The 23783-nt window shown below is 39.1% G+C and overlaps 1 protein-coding gene and 2 pseudogenes across 2 annotated transcripts in view; 1 reads left to right on the top strand and 2 right to left on the bottom strand.

Moving 5' to 3' along the window:
* Nucleotides 1-23783, top strand: part of Asxl2 (ASXL transcriptional regulator 2) — a 153798-nt gene that overhangs the window by 8450 nt on the left and 121565 nt on the right. The window lies entirely within an intron of this gene.
* LOC100719985 (histone-binding protein RBBP4-like) lies at nucleotides 18767-20498 on the bottom strand (annotated as a pseudogene).
* LOC111757794 (small nucleolar RNA SNORA2/SNORA34 family) lies at nucleotides 20497-20624 on the bottom strand (annotated as a pseudogene).

The following is a 23783-nucleotide window of genomic DNA, read 5'->3' on the forward strand; positions in this document are numbered from 1 at the left end:
TACCGGTTGTGCCACCATCTTATTTTAACAATCTATTTCATGTCTAGTGATACATCATTGCCGCTTAATTTCTCTGTATAATGCTATATATCTTTGTGGTGTGTGTGTGTTAGCTGCCCCTACATCCTCTTTGATGAAGGGTTAGTTCAAGACATTTGGTCACTGTTGAAGTGAGTTTTGGTTTTGTTTCGCTTTATTTTGTGGTTGTTAGGATTGAACGTAGGGCCTCATGTGCTAGGCAAACTCTCTGCTACTTAGCTATAGACCCAGCCCCAGGGTTTATTTTTTGCTGTTGAGTTTTTAAAATTCTTGATATATTCTGAGTAGAAGTCTCTAGCTGTATACATGTGTGTGCTGCCAAAGCAAGCACTTTAGCTGGATATGTGATTTGCAGGTATTTCCTTCTTGAATATAAGGCTAACATTTTTTACTCACTATTGTGTATTAGCTGTTAGCTGGTACAGGTTTTATTTTTGTGTGTGTGGTATTAGGAATTGAACCCAGGGAACACAGCTATATCCCTAGTCTTCTGTTTTTTAATTTTGAGACAAAGACAAGGTCTTGGTTAAGTGTCCTAGTCGGCCTGAAAAGTTACGATTATCTGCTCTAAGTAGGTTGTATTATGGGCATGTGTCAGCTTCAGCGATTTTGTGGGGTTGAGGTAAACAGCTATTATTAGGTTGAGGAATTTCTCTTTTACTTTTGGTTTGCTGGAAGCTTTTAAATTTTGAGTTGTTGGTGAATATTTTCAAATACTTTTTGAGAGTTGATAGGGTCATTTGGTTTTTCTTTTTTAGACTGGTAAAATGGTGGGTGACATGGATTTTCAAATCAAATTGGACAAATTTTTAATTTGATGTGGCCTTGCGATCTTGGGGGAAATCTTGTTATATGGTGAGACTTTTAATTTTTTTTGAAACAGGCTCTTGCTATGTAACCCAGTTTGGCCCTGAACTCACCATTCTTTCTCCTGAAAGCAGGGATTGCATTAGTCTGTATATCTTTATTATATCCTTATAGGCTTATTTTGCTCTTCAGTTTTAAGGTTTTCATTTTTAAGTGAAAGTTGTAGATTTTTCATTGAACCCATTGGCATAACTTAAAACTAACTTTTTATATTTTGTTTTTGTGCTGCTGGAGATTGAACCCAGCACTTCATGTGTACTAGGTATATGATCTCCCACTGGGCTACACCTCCAACACCAAATTTATCATTTTAAAGTGTATAATTCAGTGACAGTGTACATTGACATTGTTGTGTAATGTGTAATAGTGTAGTGATCAACCCTGTTTAAATCCAAAACATTTTCATCAACCTGAAGGAGACCTCCTCCTGCCCCATTAAGCAACTAGTTCTCAATTTTTCCCAGCTTCTAGCAGCCACCAGTCTTTCTGTACTTAAGGAAAGGAATGTAACCCTACATGTCACACTATGGTTTGGGGAGTGTGTGTGTTTGCTGTTAATTAAACAAGGAACAGAGTTACATCTGAAATCCTTTTTATTATTATTATTATTATTTATTTATTTTTTGCGTTACTGGGGATTGAACTCAGGGCCTCACACTTGCCAGGCAGGCGCTTATGCCACTGAGCCAAATCCCTGGCCCCAATCCTTTTTATTATTTTGAGACAGGGTCTCTTGAGTTGCTCAGGTTGGCCTTGAAATTGGAATTCTGCTGCCTTAGTCTTCCAGGTAGCTGGAGTTATACACATATGCCACCACACCTGGTTTCCATGTGGTTGTCTCTCAGAGGCTCAAGTGCTGGAGTCTTGGTTGTCAGTGTGCTGGTGTTGAGGTGGTAGAAGCTTTAAGAGGTAAGATCTAGTACAGCTAGTTAGGCCCTTGAGGATGCAACCCTCAAAAGGGCAAGGCCACCCAGTGGACGTGGGTCTTTCTGCCTGTGACAGGATATTTTACATTTCTCTTCTATTGTGATACAACAAAAGGTTCTTTATCAAAGGCTGAGCTGATAGGGCCACTTAATTGTGAACATTTAGCCTGTAAAACTGTGCTGTAACAAACTTTCTCCTTTTTTAATTTTTTATTTGAGACAGTATCTTGCTGTGCAGTTCAGGCTGGCTGTGTACTCACTGTGTAGCCCAGACTGATCTCAAACTAGGGGTGATCCTCTTGCCTCACCATGAGTGCTGGGGTTACAGGTGTGTGCTACCATGCCCAGCTCAAACTTTTTAAAATAAATTATCCAGCTTGTGGAATTTTGTTATAGCAACAGAAAAGGACAGGTACAATTTTGGTGAGTGTTTCTTGTACCTGTGAAAGTGGTGTGTGCTCTGCCTGTGTTTGGTAGAATGTTATGAAAATGTCAGATCCAGTTGGTTCAGGCTATTCTGTTCCTTTTTATTCTTGTTACCCTGTCAATTGAAGAGAGAAAAGTACTAGTGTCTCCAGCTATAATTGGAGGTTATCAGTACTGTTCTCCTAAGTTTTATCAGGTTTTGCTACTCAGGTATTTGTGAACTCTATTAGGCATATACATATTCAGGATTGTTAAATCTTAATGGCTTGACTCTCTTAGGAGTTTCCTCATTGTCCTTAGTAATGTTCTGTGTTTTGAACTTAAGACTCTTTTGTATCCTTTTTGTTTGTGTTTTTTATTGTTTGGAGACAGGGAATTGCTATGTATTTCAGGCTAGTCTTGAAGTCACTGTGTAACCTGGCTGGCCTCTTACCAGCTTCCTGTTTTGGGCTTACAGATGTGTAGTACCCCTCCCCCATCCACACCTTTGAATTAGGGTTTTACCAAATTGTCCTTGCTGGCTTTGAACTATCATTTCTCAGTCCTCTTACCTCGTTTTCGTGAGTAGCTGGGATGACAGGTGTGTCCTACCACACCTAGTTTGAAGTCCACTTTTTATGATACAGTGTTATGTAGTACATCAAATTTCCTTTAGGTAGTGATGTCATTTTTGACCTGTTATATTAATTCATTTAGTGTTACTGTTGATACGTTTGGATTTAGACCTGCCATTTTAATGTTTTCTGGGCATGATTTTGCACATGTGCACACGTTGGATTGAATACATGCTCAGCACTTACACCACTGAGCTAACCTGTATTGCTTAGTATTTTTCCCTTACCTCCTTGAGGTTATTTGAACATTTTAAATATTCTTTTTTTTTCTTTTTTCTGTTTTTTTGTACCAGATGTTCTGTTGTTTTTGTTTTTTGTTTTGAGGCAGGATCTTGCTGTGCAGTCTGGGCTAGTTTTGTTTGTCTTCTGAGTGCTGGGATTCCAGGAATATACCACCAATCTAGGGTACAATAATCCATTTTAATTTATCTTTTTTTATAACTGTGTGTTTGTATTTTTTTTAAGGTGTCACCCTAGGAATTATAGTATCCCTACTTGTCTTTTCAGGAGCCCGTCAGTATTTTCCCCCTACATATAGATTGGCTGTCTTATCACTGTAAAGGCCCCTTTCCTTAACCTGTTTATATTAATCATTGTTGATGTGCAGTTATGACTGAAATCTATATAGTCACACTGAAAATTCAATAATTTTTTCTTTTAACCATTATATATTTCAAAACCATAGGATTTCTTTTACTTTTGTTTTTATTCCTGTTGTTTCATTTTTCTTCTGGTGCCATTTTCCTCCTGTTTGAAAGACTTTTTTCTCTTAATGTGGGTCTTCTGGCAGCAGTTTCTTAATTTTTCTGTGTGGGACTTCCCCATGACCATGTCCAGGTCTCAAGATCTACTGAGAAGGATTCAGGAGACTCAGCATATAACACTGGCAGCTACGTTATTACGGTAAAAGGAATTCAAGTCAAATTCAGCAAAGAGGAAAGGTGTGTGGGTGACTGTCTGGAGGAAACCAGGCACAAGGTTTCAAGTGACCTGATGAATCCTGACAGTGTGAAATGTTTTTTGCCAGGGAAGTCAAGGCCTAGGGCTTTATTGGAAGACTGGTTAGTATGTATTAAAATTCCACAAGGAAGACAGATGTGTACCGTATACCACAGTGGAGCCATTCTTTCTTCCTCTGTATTCAGATTCCCAGGTGACATCCAGGTGCCAGTCTTGCACCCCGGCATTTCTAAGGATAGCAGTTCCCAGCCTGTTCTGCTACTTTTCTCTGCAAGCTTCCATAAGAGAATAGCGTCGTTTCACCTTCATGCTCCCGCCCTTCACAGTTTTTTATCCTGTCATTTTGAGACAGGGTCTCTATGCAGTTCAGACTGGCTTTGAGTTTACTTTGTAAACCAGGCTGGTCTCAAATTTGTAGTGATCCTGCTATCTCACCCTCACTAATGCTGGGATTACAGGCGTGTCACCACGTCTGGTTTCCTTCAGCATTTTTGCCAGAATTTTATTTGTACGATTATAGTCTTTTCCACCCGCAGCACTTTAAAAATATTCACTGGTTGCCTTCTAATCTCTGTGGTGAGACCCATGGAGTCATTGAGATCATTTCCTTAAATGCACTGTGTAATTTTTCTCTGATTACATACAAGGTTATTGTTTATCTTTAGTTTGTAGCAGTTTCATGATGGTGTGTCTGTTGGTTTCTTTGCATTTTTGTTTTGAGTTTGCTGAGATTTTTGAATCTATAGCTTTATATCTTTTACCATGTTTGGGTGTACTTTAAGCTATAATGTGGTTTGAAATAATATTTATGTCTTTGTTCTTTCCCATTTCTTTCTAGACCTTTGATGACATGAATGGTAGACTTTTTGGTATTGTCCAACAGACCCTTCTGATTATTTCTATTTGATTCACAATTTAAAAGGGTAGAGCTCAGTGGGTTTTGACGCAACTGTTAACAATATCTAATTCCAGAGTATTTTTACCACCCAGGAAGCAACTTGATACCCAGTAGCAGTCCTAGCCTATTCTCCCCTCCCCACAGGCATTGGTGACCACTTTGCCATTTTATTTTATTTTTTTTGAGACATTGTCTTACTGTGTAGTGTAGGCTGGCCCTGAGTTCATTATGTTGCTCAAACTGGCCTTGAACTTAGAGTGACCCTCCTGCCTCAGCCTCCTGAGTGATGACATTACAGGCACTTACCAACAAGCCCAGCTATTTTTATATCCATGAGTTCACTTATCCTGGACATTACAAGTACTATCATTCAGTGCATGACCTTTGTGACTGGTTTCTTTCACCTACTATAATGTTTTCAAAGTTCACCTGTATTGTAGCATGGTTCTTTTTATAGCCACATAATACTGCATCATATGCATATATTACCTTTTATTCATCAGTTGGGGAACCTTTGGGTTATTTTTACTTTTTTGACAGTTATGAAAAATGCTTCTCCAAAAACAAAAACAAACACTCTATGACTGTTTTTATACAACTTTGTATGTCAACATTTTTTTTTTTTTTTTTTTTTTTTTTGTCTGTTTCCTTTTTATCGGTACCAGGTATTGAACTCACAACTGCCTGCTTGCAAGGCAGGCACCTATGCCGCTGAGCTAAATCCCCAGCCCCTGTCAACATATTTTTAATTCTTTTTGGGGTGTGTCCAGGAGTGAATTCCTGGGTCATAAGGTAACTGTTTACTTTTTTTTTTTTGTCTTTTTGAGACAGGGTCTCGCCATGCAGTTCAGGCTGGCCTTGGGCTCACTTTGTAGCCCACACTGGTTTCAAACTTGCAGACAATTCTCCTGCCTCAGCTTCCCAAGTGCTGGGATTACAGGAGTGTGCCACCAGTCTGACTCTGTTTAGCTTTTTGAGAAATTGCCAAACTTTAACATCTAACCACACAATTTTGCATTCCTACCTTCCGTGTTTGAGGGGTCTAATTTTATCATATCTTTGCTAACACTTACATTCTTCTTCTTCTTTTTTTAAATTTTATTTTGAAAGTAGTAAAAATGCAACAGCACAAGACAGAACAAAGCCAATCGAAACAATGCAGTGAAATTGGTACAGGATTTCACAGTAGGATACTGGGATAGTAGTACTAGGTACTATGGTATATCTCCTTAACTTCATAATAGTTGTCCAGTCAATTAGGTATAGCAAAATCAAACCAAAAATAGAACATTATAAAACCAATTGAGAGTACTGAATAGAGCAAAAGAAATATAACAAAACAAAACAGTGAAAACAACCTTTGCCTTCAAACAGAAGATAGAAGGAAATCCCCCATATTTGCTGTACTGCATATGGTCATCCTCCCAAGAGATGCTGAGACATCTATCCCCAGTAGCTATGGAGGGGGGCGAGGGGAAAGAAAGGTGCTTGATTTTCAGGCCGCGTGGCAGTCGGCTCACAGGTAACGGTTATTTTTCTTCCTGGCCCACGCCACAGGCGTTTACCAAGAGGGTAGGTGAATAAGCTGCCTGAGTCCCACCATGGCCGGATCTCTGGCCATTCTTTTTTGTTTTGATCGTAGCCATTCTGAGTAGATGTGAGATAGTAGTTCATTGTGGTTTTGATTTTTATTTCTCTAATGACTAATGCTGTTTTGAGCATCTTTTTATGTCCTTACTGATCATTTATGTATTTATTCATGTAGTTTGGCCACTTAAAAGCATTGGATTATAGCCAGGCATGGTGCTATATTCCTGTAGTCCCAGCAGTCAGGAGGCTAACGAGTTCTAGGCCAGTCTGGGGTGCATAGTGAGTTTATGGGTGGCCTGGATTCCATAGTGAGACCCTGTTGCAAAAAGAAAAGAAAAAAAGGTTACCTTTTGTTGGTTTCTGATAGTTTGTTATGTGTTCTCTATTCAAGTCCTTTATTAGATACATCATTTGCAGATATTTTTCCGTTCTGTCAATATTTTTGCTTTCTTGATAACTCCTTTGATGACTAACATCGCTCTTTAAAATTTTAACTTTTTCTTTAGACATTAATCTCTCTCTGTCTCTGTGTCTGTCTGTCTCTTTCTTTTGAGACAGGGTCTTCTATGTAGTTCAGGCTAGCTTTGAATTCTTTAATAACCCAGGTTGGCCTCAACTCATTGCAATCTGCCTCAGCCTGCCAAGGCTGGGATTATATGTGAGCATCACCGTGCCCAACCTGTTCTCTGTTTCCATATTATCACAGACTTTTCTGCTATTGATTCCATCCAATGAGGTTTTATTATTATTTTGGTTATTCTGCTTTTCGTACTAAAATTTTTATTTTCTTTTTATCTTTGCTGAGACTGTCTGTTTCAAGAGGGTTTATCTTTGTTTTTGGATACCAGGAATTGAACTCAGGACCTTGTACTTACCAGGTAGATGCTTGTGCTGCTAAGCTATATCCTTGGCCTTATTTGCTTATTTTGAGACGGAGTCTCAGGGTCTCGCTATGTAGTTGAGCCTGGCCTTGAACTGTTGGGATCTCTCCTTAGCCTCCCAGTGCTGGAATTACAGGTGTATGTCACCACACCCAGCTCCATTCTGTATGGTCTTATTTGAATAATTGTGACTGGCCATATGGGTCACCAAATATAAAACATTTACTTTTTACCATTTTATAGAAAATGACTGTTGATCAGATCTATCCCATAGTTCAGTTCTTAGAGTTTGTCCATACTGTTAAGTTCAGTGTGTGTATGCACAGCTAGCTCAGAGGTTTTCCTGGGAGCTCATAAATAGCTTTAAGGTAGGGATTACTAGGTTATTTGTTTTTGAGGCAGGATCTCACTGTGTAGTCCAGGCTTGCCTTGAACTTGCTATGTAGCACAGTGCAGGGATTATAAATTTAGGTCATTCCCCCCCCCCTTTTTTTTTCCTTTTGGTACTGGGGATTGAACTCACAACCTCGTGCTTGCCTGGCAGCACTGAACTGTAGCCCATCCCACAACTCCCATTTTGGGCTGAGTCCTTTTTTCATCTGAATGTCTCTGGTACTTGCCAGTTCTGTAGAGGTCCCCATTTCACTTGTTTGACCAGGAGTCTGGGACTGCCTTTATTGTATGTAACTTCTTCAGCTCTGCCATGCCCTTTCTGGATTGTATGCAGAGATGAAACAGAGTAGGGAGTGGGTGGGGCAGCGTAGCCTTTCTGTGTGGGAAAGGTTTCACTCTGTGAAAGGTTTAGGCACCGCTTACACCTTACTGTATTTCACACAAGATTACTCTGAGGTCGAGTGTAAAAGAATTGGAAAATAAAAAGGAGTGAACAAAAGAGAAGAAAGGAAAAAGGGAAAGAGGAAAATAGATGAATGAGAGAAAAAGAGAAATTAAAATATTTTTGCTCCGTCTTTAAGCATTTGGGTGCTTGAGGGCTTTTCATGAAGTTCTCTTTGTTCATGCTAATGTGCATTCCCAGCTTTTGAACTGTTGAGGTTAGATTGAAAGAGATGCTACAAGGGGAGAAAAATACTAACCTTATTGCCAGTGCAGAGGTATGTTTCATTTATTTTCTTCTCAGGTCTGCCTGCAAACATTTACTTGGATGAATAAATCAAATCAGTATTGGATTGTGTTGAGAATTTTTGCATCTATGTTTATGACAAATACTAGTCTGTAAAGATGGGCATGGTGGTGCTTGCCTGTAACCCAGCACTTGGGAGGCTGAGGCAGGAGGATTGATGTACTTCTGAGGCCAGCCTGGGCTACAAAGTGAGTTCAAGGCCAGTCTGAACTGCATAGTGAGACCCTGTCTCAAAAGAATGTAAGCAGACAAATCCCTATCTCCCCAAAAAAGCTGGTCTATAGATTTCTCTTTTAATACTGGCCTCATAAAATAAGGAACTATTTCTTCTGCTTCCGTCTTCTGGAAGACATTGGAGAGAATTTGTATAATTTCTTATTTAACAGCTTGGTAGAATGTACCACTGCCCCCCTCTAAGCTTGATGGTTTTTAATTTGGGGAGTTACTAATTATTGATTCTGTTTCTTTAATAGCTATCGGTCTATTTAGATGGTCTCTGTTTTTTGGTATGAGTTTTATCAGATTGTTCCTTTCAAGACATCAAACATTTTTCCTGCATTATCAGTTGTATGGGCATAGAGTTGTTTTAACAATTCCTTGATTTCTTTTTTAATAGTCATAGGATCTGTATTGACATTTCTTTCATTTAAATGCTGTTGATTTGTGCCTTGTTTTGCTTTGTCTGCAGGCTTATTTTTTAAATCTTTTCAAACAAGCATCTTTTGGTTTTACTGATTTTTCTGTGTTGATTTCCTGTTTTTAGTTTCAGTGATATTTGCTTGATGTTTTAATAACTTACTTTTGCTTACTCTGGATTGAATTTACTTTTATTTTTTGAGTTTTTCAAAGTAGAAGCTTTATTAATTGATTTTTTTTAAAAAAGATCTTTTGTTACTAATATATACATTTAGTGTCCTAAATTTCCCTTTATGTACTCTTTGTTGTGTTTTAGTCACTTTCCTTGTCTCTGAAACACAATACCTGACAACCACATCTTAAAGGATAAGAGATTAATAGGCTTGCCTTTTGAGAAATTTCAGGTCATGGCTTCAGTCCACAGAAATGCAGGAGGAGGGCCTGGCAGCGAGTACACTCTTGATATCATTGTGTGCACAGAACAGAGGGATGGAACAGAGGAGGGAAATATACCCTTCCAGGTCACACTTCCAGTGTCTGGCCTCTTCAGATCAACCTTTGCGTATATCCAGAAAAAGCACAGTCTACGTGAAAAAAGCAGTCTGTGCAAAGACTCTTGGGCAGGAAGGTGCCTGTTCTGGTGTAGGAATAGTGGGAGAGAACAGGGTAGCTGGAGTAGCGTGATTGACAAACAGATGTAAGAGGTAAAGGGAGCTAACAGGCTCGCACTGGAGTCAGCCTTGTCCCTGGAATTCTTGGTGGCTTCTACAGTGCTTTCTTCCCATCGTTATTTACTCCCCAGCTCTTTTTTTGCTAAATGCTCTTCAAGGGAGCCAGTGAGGTTCTGAAGTGATTCTAGATTAGATTATTCTGGATAATTTACCTGGGGTGCCATCCTTCCTGCCTGATAAGGATAGTGAAATGTAAAAATTCCCTCAAAGGCTTTGGAAAAACTATGGCATTTTGATTTTAAGTTTTTTTTTTTTTTTTGGGTACTGGTGCTTGAACTCATGTGCTTGCCCCCAGGCAGACGCTTATGCCACTGAGCTAAATCCCTGGCTTGATTTTAAGTCTTACTTACCCTTCACTTAGAGTACACTGCTTCCTGGTTTGTTCAGTATTCTTTATGCTGCATTTCTAAAAAAATTTTGAAATGAGCAACTAGGATCTCTGTCTGTTGGGTTAGTCTTATTGAACTTGCATGGCTTCTCGTCTGGTATGTAAATCAATTTTATTTTATTTTTGTGGTGCTGGGATTGAACTCATGACCTCACAAGTGCCAGGCAGGTGTTTATGCTATTGAGCTAAATCCCCAGCCCAATCAATTTTATTAAAATACTGAATACCATGTATTTAGCAGAAGTAATGCTTGGTAAATTATACCAAACCAAATAAGGTCAGGACAAAAAGAAATCAGTTACTTTCACTAAGCGTATGTCTAGTTAAGTTGTAAGTCCAGAAGAATACTAAAATGTTCTGTTATTAATCACAATGTAGTCTGGGATGCAAAAGGGCTTTGTTATTATGAAATTACTAATTTAGGATTGGGGATATAGCTCAGTGTCCAGCAAGCACAAGGTCCTGAGCTAATTCCTGGTCCAAAAAAAAAAAAAAAATTTACTAATTAAAAAAAAGAAATTACTAAAACAAAAAAAGAAGTTATTAATTCATTAAATTACTAGGTCAAAGTTGAAAAAGTAGATTTAGAGATGGTATGTATAGCCACCTCGAAGATAGTATTTCCTGGACCCTCTGTGTCTAAGTAGTGTCCAATGACTATTTTCTTTTTCAGTAGAGTTTGAGCAAGTAATAGATGTCACTTCCTGGCTAAAATATTAAAGAATATGGTGTGATTTTCCTTGTGCTCTTTTCAGATTGATTGCAGAAAGTTCCATGGAAAGAGCCTAGTTTCTTTAATTATTTAAAGAAAAGACCTACTGACTAGAAGTTGAGCTACTACAGAAATAGTTGTATCATGTAAGACTAATTTTAAGACATTTTGGAATTTGGTTATAAAACTTGGTGATACCTTGACAAATAGGAATTATATGATTATCTCACGTCAAAAAAAAGCAATTATTAAAACTCAACATCTGGGGGGCTGGGGATTTAGCTCAGCGGCATAAGCGCCTGCCTTGCAAGCAGGCAGTTGTGAGTTTAAACACCCTAATGTTTTTTTTTTTTTTTTTTTTTTTTTTGTCTTTTTCATTTTTATCGGTACCGGGGGTCGAACTCACGACCGCCTGCTTGCAAGGCAGGTGCTTATGCCGCTGAGCTAAACCCCCAGCCCCCAAACACCCTAATGTTTAAACACCCTAATGTAGAAAAAAATATTAAGCAGTAGGTTTGATTTTGAGTTCTGAACTTACGGTTTTTGGCTGCGATTGAACATCTTTTTTTACATATTAATTGGCCACTTATGTTTTTGCTTTTCTGACTTCTTTTATATCCTTTGCCAGTTTTTTCTTTGAATGAGTTTTTCTCATTGATGTGTTAAAACTCTGTGATGTGTTTTCTAGCTTTTTTCTGTGGTTTTTCTTCAGACTTTATGAATGTGTTGGTGCAGGTGTGCATGCGTGTATGTGGTGTATGCACACTGCTGCATACAATTCTGTCACTTTTAATTCATATTTGCAATATTTTTTCACATATATCTGAGTTTTGTGTCAGTCTTTAGAAAAAAGAGAGTGTTGAATCTATGAAAGACAAGCTTTGACTATAAAAATAAAAAAGAAATATGTCAAAATATTACTTACATGTGATAGGAATTTGGAGCAAGGGTGAGAAAGAAGAATCAGCCCGGTTCTGTGCTCACTGATATTTCAGCAAGGATCATTAATAAATAGTTCAGTATACTTTTTTCTAGTTCCACCCCCGTTTGACCTTGTTTTAGTTTGTGGAGTCATTACTATGTAACATGGTCACTGATCTTGAATAAATAACGAATGCTCTGTGTACAAATTATGAAGGAATGGTTGCCTCTTGTTTCTTGCATGAATTGGGACACAGTTCACTGGATCCAGGAAGGGCAGCAGCGAGAGCAAGGAGTCCTGGTGTTAGGCGGTCATCGTGGTGAAAGTCAGGAACCTGTTCATGTAAAAGTTGTATTTTCTTTCCCTTCATTCTGTTGTGCAGCCTTCCCTCACTGTTTCGTAGTGTTCTCTTTTTTACAGTGCTTGCATTTTGTTTCTCTTAAACCATGCTAAGCAGTTGAAAGGGAGGAGGGTGATATTTTATTCTACATTAAAATTAGAGCTTTAAATAGAAATTGTACTTCTTGGGGGACCATGAGAGTGGGGACAGTGTTAACTATTCAGAGAAAGTTCAGTTTTCTTCAGAAAAGAAGGTAAAATTCAGGAACTTTAAATCTGCTTAGTTGCTATTCTCTTCAAAAGGCTTCCTTCCAGTTTTCTCTTGAATAAAACATTGGCTGTTTTGCCGCACTAAGTGCATTTCATTGTATGGGAATAAGATAACTAGGAACAGTAAAAAGTCAAAAACAGTTTACTGAGTTGTGCACAGTGAGTACTTGAGAAGGGATGTCCTTATGGCTAAGAGCTGACCATTTGGGAAAAGTAGACCTTTATCTGCACTTGGTTATTTTGTTTGTTTTTGTACTGAGAATTGAACTCAGGACCTTGTACTTGCCAGGCAGGCACTCTGCTGCTAAGCTATATCCCTAGCATGGGCTTGGTTATTTTGAGCAAGAATGTAGAAGCATAGATTTTGTTTTTATATATGGTAATAGCTTCCAGACATTTCTTGTTTCTGAGAATATTTCATCATATCATTCTAATAGTTTACCAGAAAATAAAATGTATCTGAGATTTTTTGTTTCATTTTGGTTTTCCAAGGTCAAAAGCTTTTTTTTTTTTTTTGACATACTCTTATTATTGCCATCCTGTTCACCATAATTAATTTTACTGTTATCATCTATGTATGGATTCAGAATATAGATTTTTCATTATTCCAGGAGTTCTTAATGTTATTCTAGGAATGGCCTTTAGCTTAGAAGGTTTTGTTTTGAACGAAACAGTGAGAACAACATTGAATTTCAAAAACAAGGCAGAAGGACTGGGAATTTAGCTCAGTGGCATAAGCACCTGCTTTGTAAGTGCATGCTCGTGAGTTCTATGCTGGGTACCAAAAACAAACAAACAAAAAACCAAAAACAAGACAGAAAGAAATCCCCATAGTTGCTATGTTGTATATTATCCTCTAAATCAATGATCAGACTACTGGCTTTAGGCTTGCAAAGTCAGTCAAACAATACAAGTATTCAGTTGTTTTTTTTTTACTTCAATTACTATCATCTTTGCCTGTGTTCCTCCAAATCAGTCAGTTGCTTACTTGGGTTTGTGTTGCTCTTCTTATTTCTTGGGCTGTGTGCTGACTGGCTCATGGGAAGGCGTGGGTTGGCTTCTTGGTTTTCCTCCCAACCAGCATGGCTGCTTCTGTGTTCACAGAAGAACAAGGTTGGCTTCTTGGTCCTGTCCTGCACGGTTGCCTCTGGCTCATGGTAGCACACAGAGTTTTGGCAGAATTTTTGTTTACCTGGAATCCCAGCTGCTTGAGATACTGAAGCATAAGGATCACAGGTTTGAGGCCTTTCCTGGGCGGCTTAACTAAACCCTTGAAATTAGATTCTCCATTCTCCAGTGAAGTCTTCAGATGAATGTAGTCCTTACACACATTTGACTACAGCCTTTTAAGAGACTGAGATAGAACTAGAGTTCTTTCTTCTTGAATTCCTGACTGTGGGTAACTTCTCTCATAACAAGGCCAAGGATAGTGTGGAGAAGGAACGAGAGGCCAGCAAGAGTTCGGGGGCCAGCTGGCTCTCACTGCTGGCGGCCTTGGCAAGGTCTATCACAGCCTCACCACCTGGTATACAAACTGTTAGGTCTGAGAAAGGGAAGAAGAGGGGGAAGGAGTGGTCGGCAGTGGTGGCTGAAAAGATAAGAAGTATAAAATATAAGTAACCTTTATTTTGGGAATGCGGGGAGAGAGACACCCCTCCCCCCGGCCCCCGGGGCGCAGCATCTCCACCCCAGGGCCGGTGATCTCTCTCTGGAACACTGTCTCTCGAACACGTGGAGTGAGGCACATAAGTAGCCTCGGTCTGGGGTGGAACCTAGGGGGTATTAGGGATGCACAGGTAGCCCATTGGCACACGTTTGGCGCCAGAGGTAGGTTTACTAAGGGCAGGGGTATAGGGTTACAGGTAAATCCCTAGGGGCGGGGGAGACAGGAGCTCCCTAATTCCAGCTGAGGCTTTTCCTGGCTAAAGTGTCCGGTACGGGCCAGCAACCCTTTCACAAACTAGGTGTTTCTGCCCCACCCCCTGCCCCTTGAGCAGGAACAAAAGGGGTACGCTACCTAGGCGGCAGTAGCTTGGGTTTCCTGCCTCTGTGTGGCTCCTGATGGCAGGGTCTATCTCAGAAGTGTTTGAAAAGTGATAGAAAACGTATGCCAAAAACAGCCTATTCCAAAGTGATAGAAGAAAAGGGTATTTATTGGTCACTGAAAGGTCTTAGAGAAGAATGTTAGATATGGTTGAATTCAGTGTTTAAAAAGCATTATCAGGATTTAGTTTCTTGGATGGGCGTGGTTATGTATACCTGTAATCCCAGCACTGAGGCTGTGGCAGGAGGATTGCTGTGAATTTGAGGCCAGTTTAGGCTACAAAGTGAGTTCAAGGCCAGTCTAATGAATAGTAGAAACCCTGTCTTAAAAAAAGGAAAAAGAAAAGACAAAAACAAAAGAAGATTTATTTTCTTTTTGTTTGTTTTTAGGATGTTGGTTCTCAATGGCCCAAGAAAGCTGTTAGCTTCAGCCTTATTATGATTAGGTTTAAATTCAGTGGTTGCTGGGGTGAAAGAGAACAAAACCTCATCTTGTTTTGCCTTGCCTTGAATCTTCTGCCCATTTCTAAACCAGTTGCTGTGGCTAAGATGATGGAAAATGTTTTTCTTTCACCTTGTTTTGTGTTGTTTGGGTGGTGCTGGGCTGGGGCCTGATGCATGGTTGGCAAGCACTATACTGCAAAATTGCATCACAGTCCTGGAAAGTGCTTACTGGTTTTGTGCTGGTGTTGGTTCCCACCTCCTGGTGGATTGAGAATGGAAGATGGAATGCATCTTTTCTCACAAAAATGTTGAACAGAGCCATGTGCATTGGTGTTACCTGCAATCCCAGCTTCCCTGGAGACTGAGGAGGATCACAAGTTCAAGGCAATCCTGGACAATTTAGCAAGATCTGTATCAAAATACAATTAAAAGGGCCAACGGTGTAATGCAATGGTACATTGTTCTCTAAGATGTGGGAGACCCTGGGCTCAATCCCCAATACCACCAAAAAACAAACAAACAAAAAAAAGTTACATAGTAGATTAAGTTGGTAAGAACACAGATTTACATTAGACATTGTAGTGGAGTCTGGATGTGTACTAGTGGAAATTATGCCTTGTTCTGAAAAGGGTCCTTGTAGATGTCATCAAACTCTCAAAGTGATCTCTACCTTTAAAAAGTATTGGTAATGGGTCCGAGGAGAAAATGGCATTTTAATAAGGATAAGTCCATAAAGGGTTCCTGAGAATCATGTTTGAGAGTTAATGGAATTGGGTTACCTTACCCAGGAAGAAAATCAGTTGAGGACGTTGTATATGTAAGTAGTCATACCACTGACATGTGCTAGATAACTTGCTAGGCAGTGAACTGTAGTACATACTTAGATACTTCTTCAAATTGATTTAAGAAAAACAGGTAGTCTTAAGTGAGTCAGCGATGTATTTGCATATAATAAATTGTTTCTGGGCCATGTGTGGTTTTCTTTTTGGCCCAAGATTTTTTGGGGGGAGAGTTTAAAAAGTAATTTTAAGGAATAATTTTGTGGATTTACTGTTTCATTACTTGAACATTTTCTGGTTTTTGCGCATATATTTAAGTTTTTCAATCAGTGATTTTTTTTTTGAGCTACTTTGTTAATGATTGGCAGGAAAAGTAGAGCCAAATTACTGAAAATTTAAAGTTGGATATATTTTAAATCAGCCTTATTTATTTATTTATTTATTATTCATGGGCCCTTATTTCTGCCTAATAATCATCGGTTAGAGAGATGCAACATCATTCTATTTAGGGTCTGTGATTGCTATGCAGCCTCCTTTTTTGGTCCAGGCTGGCTTTCAAAACACGGTCGTCCTGCCTTAGCCTTATATGTGCTGGGATCATAGCTGTGTACACCATTCCAGGCTCCAGCTTCAGTTTTTTTTGTACTGAGGATTGAACTCAGGACCTCACGCTTGCCAGGCAGGCACTTGTGCCACTGAGCTAAATCCCCAGTCCCAAGCTAAATCCCCAGCGCCAACTTCAATTTTTTAATGTTTGGTTTAGTTTAGTTCGTTTCATTGGAAATCTTTTCAGAGATAGCCTAACAGCAGTAGGATTTGGAACCCACTTGAATCTTTTTATTGGCTTCCTTTGTAGTAATGCATTATATTTGTAGAACACATGGTCAGCCTTGGTTTCCTATCCTTATTCCATTTTGGAGGTTGGACATTATATGAACTCTTGTTTCTGCCATGTGGATAAGAGTTGGTTTCTTACACCCTGAAACTGTTATGCTTCCAGATGATGGGAATGTTTTAAGGAAACACTTAAGAGATTTAGGTTTTTTAAACTTGTTAAATTAGAGGTTAATCATTTATTTTTGTGAAATATAAGTACTTTTACCAAATAATACCTCTGCTCCTCTAGGGATATATGTTGCTTTTAAAAATAGTAAAGTAAAGCAGCAAAAGTAAATAAATACATATGTACATAAAGTAAAGCAGAAAAAAGTAATCTTTTACTTTTTTTCCCCCTTGTGATCTTGGAGGTTGAATTCAGGAACGCGCTACCACTGAGTGTTTTTTTTTTTTTTTTTTTTCTTTTTCTTTTGAGAGAAGGTATTGCCACGTTGCTTAAAAAGCTTCAAACTTCCCTGATTCTCCTGAGCATCTGGGATTACTGATGTGTGCCACCATTCCTTACTAAAGAGAGGATTTTTTTCTGGAAAAAATTCTGGAAAAGCCCCCTGCTTTTTGAAACAGGGTTTCATTGTGCAGTTCAGGATGGCCTTGAAACTCACTTTGTAGCACAGACTGGCCTTGAATTTACAGCAGTCCTCCTGCCTCAGCCTCCTAAGTGGTGGGATTACAGGTGTGTACCACCATGCCTGGTTGAAAAAAGTAACCCCATTTTTTGGTACTGGGGATTGAACTCACAACCAAGGCAAGTGCTTGAGCTGCTGAGCTAAATCCCTGGCCAAAAAAAAGTAATCTTAATTGTGCTACGTAGAGATTTATTTTAGGGTCCAAATTTCCTTTTGGAATTTGATGATCTTTATTCCCCTCAGTGCCTTAGATTGAACCTAGGCCTTGCACATGCTAGGGGAACTGCTGCTAGAATTTTATGAAAGCTATGGATGTTCTTCAGAGGGGAAGATACAAATACAAACACAGTAATAGCAGAACTCCAAGGGATCTCACAGAACCCTGAGCCTGTTTATTCTTTTTGTTTTTTAGTGTTGCAAAGGCTTGCTGTATTTTTATTTATTTATTTATTTTAAAGGGGGGAAAATTAAACACAAAACAGAACAAAACAGTGCATAAGAAAGCAATATAAGAGACATAAATTTCAAAGCTAGATGACCTGGGATCTTCACTATCTATCATATTGTCTCTTGTTTTCTTCCACATAGTTGTCCATGTCTTTGCATACAGAGAATTCATACAAAACAACATAGTATAAAACTGATCCGAACAGAACGAGGAAGGCATTTTAGGCCTTCAAAACCAGACAATAGGGAAGTCACTAATGGCTGTCGTAGTTTCTCGTTCTCCTCAAAATAGCTGTCCACACCTTCATGTATACTGAAGCTCAACAAAATAAAACAGGCAAGGGGGGAGGGGTTGCCTGGTTTCCCTGCAGTCCAGGTCCCAGTGTGGCGCAGGTCCCAGTAAACGCTGGTGGCTCCCGTCCTGGGCCACCGTGCGTAGCCTGCCACACTCACAGCCGCTCATGGGGGTTGAGGGGGGGGTTTGCTTCAAGCTGTTTCTTTCTAATGAATTTTTTTTTTTAATGTAGAAAAGCAATTTATTCCATCATAAGCACTTACACAGTTAGTCATGGAGAGTAACAGGCCTGCTGGTGAAACAGGTCACCTGAAATGGAGATGGTATCAAACTAGTGGTCAAGGACTAATTAATTACTCCTTAAAAAAAAAAAAGCAACTCTTATCAAGGATTAATTTAATTTTAAAAACAAATACAAGCTATCATATCACCCTTCTCAACTTGACGATCCACCTGAGGCGTAACTGTCAGGTAAAAACATACATCTTTACAACTTGGTGGTCCCAAGTTAAAACAACATAAAATCAACAAAAACCATTTCACAGAAAGGAAAGGAATAATATGAAAACAGCTCAAGAAATACACTAACAAGCAAAAATATATGGGAAAAGAGGAACATGTAGCTTTGACTTAACTGAAGAAACCAAGAGGAGACTGGTCTACATAAGAAAATATGCATCCTGGAAAGTCAGGTATGACTTAGAATATGAATCTATGACTTGATTCTCCCCTAATTCCTAAATAAAAATGACGTCCTGCAGTACTTATACTTCATGGCTCAGACACCTACCGTCACTTGGCTCTATTCCTTATTCACTCTAACCTTTACTGAAACAAGTCTGAAAAACTTGGTGATACAGCTTTAAAAGAAAAATAATCACACATTATATTCCCCTTTTCAAAGCTACTTTAGACCTGGGTTTGTTGCTAGAAAATTCCTAAAGAAAATTTAAATAAGTTTGTGGCTTTGCTGAATCAAGTACCCCAGTTAATATTTAGAAAACACCCACTTTTGGGGCTAATAGTATTATTGGTGGTATCTGTTATGGAGGGATAGCTGAATAAAGTCTGTATGTCTCAAAACCAGTGTTAAATCAATCTCAGGGTTGAGAGGAAAAAAGGGAGTCTAAAATCATGAGTGCAGAAATATCTAGGATCCTTGTCCTTCTGGATCCACACTTCCATCAGGGTCTTCATCATTATAAATGTTCTCTGCCATCTGCCACACTGGCATGATATTGTCTTCTGATACAGAACAAAGCACCCAAGGTTCATTGGGATTCCAGGAGAAATCAGATATCTTAGCAGTGTGACCACCATGAATAAACAACAATTCAGGTGGTCCATCTTCTGCATCTTCTGGAGACTGCTCTTCTCCAATTTTACTTAAATCCCAAACATTCAGTCTGCGATCAGTACCACTGGAAGCCAGGATAGTCTCATTGTGAGGTGACCACTGAACCTGAAATATTTCATCCTTATGTGATTCAAAGGAATGCAACTTAAGTTTCAGATTTCTTAGATCCCACAAAGCAACAGTCTTGTCAGCTGACCCTGTGGCAAGAATGAATTCACTGTAAGGATTGAAAGACAGGCAGTTCACTTTTTTTTTTTTTAATTTTTTTAATTTTTTTTTTTTTCTTTTTCCTTTTTATCGGTACCGGGGATCGAACTCACGACTGCCTGCTTGCAAGGCAGGCGCTTATGCCGCTGAGCTAAATCCCCAGCCCCTGGCAGTTCACTTTTGCAGTGTGAGCATCAACTGGAATGGCTTGGTTTGAAAGTGTTGTTTGATCGAGTATCCCAAATCATAAGTTTCTGGTCATCAGCAACTGACCCAAACAGAGACTCATGGAGCAGATGCCAGGAAACATCTTCTACTACTGCTGTATGCCCTGTAAAGATGGTCTTCGCATCCACCACTTTTCCTTCCTTTGGAAGAGCACTGATGTCCCATAGGCAGATGGTATGGTCATCTGAAGCACTCAGTAAGTGCCCACTAAGATTTGGGTTCCAAGAAAGCCCGTAGCCTTCTTTCTGATGTCCACGGAGACGCAAGTCTGGGTTGCACTCTCCAGAGGTGTCTGGTTTAGAAGGATGCTTTATATAGTCAAAAACAAGAACATCACTGGATGGAGTCTTTGTGGCAATAATGCAAGGGTTCTGGGGCATATAACGGGCCCTGTTTACTTCTCCTTCGTGGTTGATCTTGATTTCTATTTCAATCTTTCCACTAATAGCCAAAACCTCCAAATTCTTCTTTCTCACTGTCGTAGTGTGATGCATCAAACTGGGCATCATCATTAGGGAGCTGTACGCTGGCTATCACAAGGTGGTTTTGTTCATCTGATGTGTGTCACCCCAGGACAAGTCGATGAATACTGAAATCCTTCCCTTCTGGTCTGGTTACATCTGGAAGCCACTGTGCTGTTAGGCTGGGCCACTCCAGAGCATGGGTCATCACCAAATCATAAAGAAAAGGCGTGTTCTTTTTCCATATCTTGTACTCCTCGTTGATCACACGGTCTTCCACTGCGTCGTCAAAGGCTGCTTCCTTGTCAGCCATGACGGCAGGAAAGCCGGGAGGACCCCGAGGCCGAGCGACGCAGGAGGGGCCGGGAGGCTGTGGGCTCCTTTCTAATGAATTGACCATTTCACTGTCCAAATTCTGAAATGGCCACAGACCATAGTAAGACATCTCTTTAGGCTCCTGCTTCAGCGTCAGGAAGCTGCTGGTTTTGATTCAGGGCCAGTGGTTTTTTTTTTTTTTTTTATGTCAAGATACTGCACATAGGAGTTAGGCTGCATTATAATTTTTTATTTTAAAGAGAATAAAACCAAGCAAAATAAAGCAATACAGTCAAAACAAAACAGTGTAAGTGATACAGGATTTCAAAACAAGATAATAGGGCATCAACAGTGGTTATCATAATGTCTCTTGTTTTCTTTAAAATAGCTGCCCATACCATCATACATAGTAAAATCAAACAGAATAGAACCAGTGGAAATAAAACAATGAGCACAATACAGGATTTTAAAACAAGGTAATAGTAAATCCCAAATTAGACTGCATTAATTAGTATATAGAATTTGAGGTAGATGGTGAACTACATGAAAGTATACTTGGAAAATAGTTTATGTTTAGATTATCTGTCCAGTTTATTTTGAATTACAATGTAGATATGATCATTGTGTATTTGCTCATGATTATATACTGGAATAATAGAATATATAAAGGTATTTGAAATCATACTAGAAAAAACATGCAGTGATAAATTCTAAGGCACTATATCCAATATTTAAGATAAAGATAAAATTACTTAACAAGGTTTGTGCCATCTGCACAAGATTTTCATAAATACTTGTTATAAACATCTCATGTGAACACAAAAATTTTTCCTACTTTTGTATTTTCTTGGAAGACATTCTTCACTAAAAATAATGCTGCCGGCCACGGTGGCCTGTGCTGCTCAGGTGCAGAGGCAGAAAGATTGCAATAAGCCTGTTTGGTTTTTGGGCTTTGGATTGTGTATTATCTCTGTGATTTAAGATCATAATATTAACATTTGGATGTTTTATTTTTATTCCTTTTTTTCTTAATTCAAATTTTGTAATCAGTCCTGCATGTCAAAACCATTCTCGCATCAGTATTTTTATTGCTGGGACCGGAACCCAGGCAGGCCCTCATGCATGCTGAGCAGGCACTGCACTTCTGAGTTGCACCCCTACCTGCCAAATATGGGGCTGACAGCGTGCTAGGAAACGCTCCGCAACTGAACTGTGTCCCCAGCCCCTTCTATTTCAAACAAACAGGTTCTGATCAAGGTGCTCTGCTAGCCTTTTTTTGATCTTCCTGTCTTAGTCTCCAGGTAGCTAACATTACAGGTATGTACCACTGTACCTGACTGAGAGAACATGGTTGTACAGAAATATTTGATAGCTTTATATTTAGTGTTAGGCTTTCTTTTTAAACATGGGAAACATGCATCTTATCACTGAACTGCATCCCAAACCTTTTTTTAGTAGAAATGTTTTTTCAGTCTATAATACAATACTGTTAAACAGGAGCGTTAGTCTTTTTTAAGATTACAATTACTGCCAGGTGGGTGTGGTGGCAGATGCCTGTAACCTAAGCACTTGGAAGCTGAGGCAGAAGGATTTCTGGAAGTTCAAGGCTAGCCTGAGCTACACAGTGAAACCTTATCATGTACCCCTAAAAGATTATAATTACTAACTCATTAAATGTGTAGATTAACGATCTTCATACATGCATATATTGTGCTTTGTCAGAATCTACCCTGCCTGATGTGCTTTTTTTCCTCTTCTGTCTCCTCCTCTCCTTTCCTGCTCCTTATTAATTCCTACTGCACTTTCAGATCTTTATTTTTCCCCCAAAATACTTTTAATGCCAACATAATGCATCAGTTTTTAGTTTTAAAATGATTTCTTTGGTTCCTACTATGATTTTCTTTGATTCTTTGGGTATGGTGCTGTACACCTGCAATCCCAGCACTCAGAGGCTGAGGCAGGAGGATTCCTGCATTTTCAAGGCCAGCCTATGCTGCATAGTGTGTTTAAGGCCAGGCTGAACTACTTAGCTACGCTGTTTCTAAAACCAAAAACCAAAAAAGAAATCTCTTTGAAAGAAGAGTTAAATTGATTTGTTTTTTTTTATTCTGTTGATTGTATAGATTTATTTGTGTAATTGTTTATTTCAAATAGCACTGCAGTAAGCATCTTTATGCAAATACCTCTTAAGGGTTTTTATTATTTTATGAACTGCTAAAAGAAGTTACTGGGTATGAACGATAGCAATCTTTGAAAGTCTCCTGAAGTTATATATTGCCATATTAAGTTCCAGAAAGATATATTATTCTACTTTCTTAGCTGTTTAACATTTAAGGTACCTGTCAACCCTTGAATATTAGCACATTTAAAAATTTTTGTTATCTTGCTGGAAGACAGATGAACCTTCAGTTAGGAAAAAAGAGTGTGGAAGGTATGTCAGCCGTAGAGAGTAGAGGTAGAATTGACACCATGACACATGCTGTTTCCCAGAGCCACAGTGGAAACCAGAGGCGAGGGGCTCTTCAAGGACGTGCTGTGGGGCGCTGACCCTGTGCTCATCTGTCCCTTACATAGCTTGTACTCCGTCGTAAGCTCACTCTTGTCACTAATCCTCAGCACAGAGACTGGCAGCAGTCTCTTAAAACAGTTCACGACAGGAGGGTTAATGGAAAAAGCTATAGTCTCTATTGCAGAAGTTGGTTTAAAAGCCATATTAATCATTTGTTATCTCTCTCCACACCTCCCATTTTTCTCAGACTCAGTCTGACATCAAATGACTCAAGGTGCAAGCTTGGGACCATTATTCTCAAGGAGACTGAACCCATTTGCCTTTTCCTTACATTGTCTTTGCCTTAATGTGTCAGTCGTTAGTTATCATTAGATATAGAAGCACCTAGAACTGGTTTTCATTGAAGACAAGTTTGGGCCACTCAGCAGCAAGACCAGCTCTGTCATTTAATGTGAAGTATTCTTTGACAAGTTATTTAATTTCTATGTGCCTCAGTTTTCACGTCTCAAAAAACTTAAGATAATTTTATGCACCCATCTCTTAAGTTTATTATGAAATAATATTATGAAATAATAAGTTTATTATTATTAAATGAGCTAATAAACATAAAGCACTTAGAATAGTAACTTTTAGGGCTGGGGATTTAGCTCAGTGGTATAAGTGCCTGCCTGGCAAGCCCCTAATGTTGTGAGTTTGATCCCCAGTACCACACACACACACACACACACACACACACACACACACACACACAGTAACTTTTAAATGCCAGATGAGTATAAACTGTTACTTTTATTAAGTATTTTAGAGTTTGGGGTAAAGTAGGTTTTTTTAAAAT

The sequence above is a fragment of the Cavia porcellus genome, unplaced genomic scaffold, assembly GCF_034190915.1.
Source record: "Cavia porcellus strain 051 isolate PalLab524CR breed Dunkin Hartley unplaced genomic scaffold, mCavPor4.1 scaffold_1, whole genome shotgun sequence".
Taxonomy (NCBI): domain Eukaryota; kingdom Metazoa; phylum Chordata; class Mammalia; order Rodentia; family Caviidae; genus Cavia; species Cavia porcellus.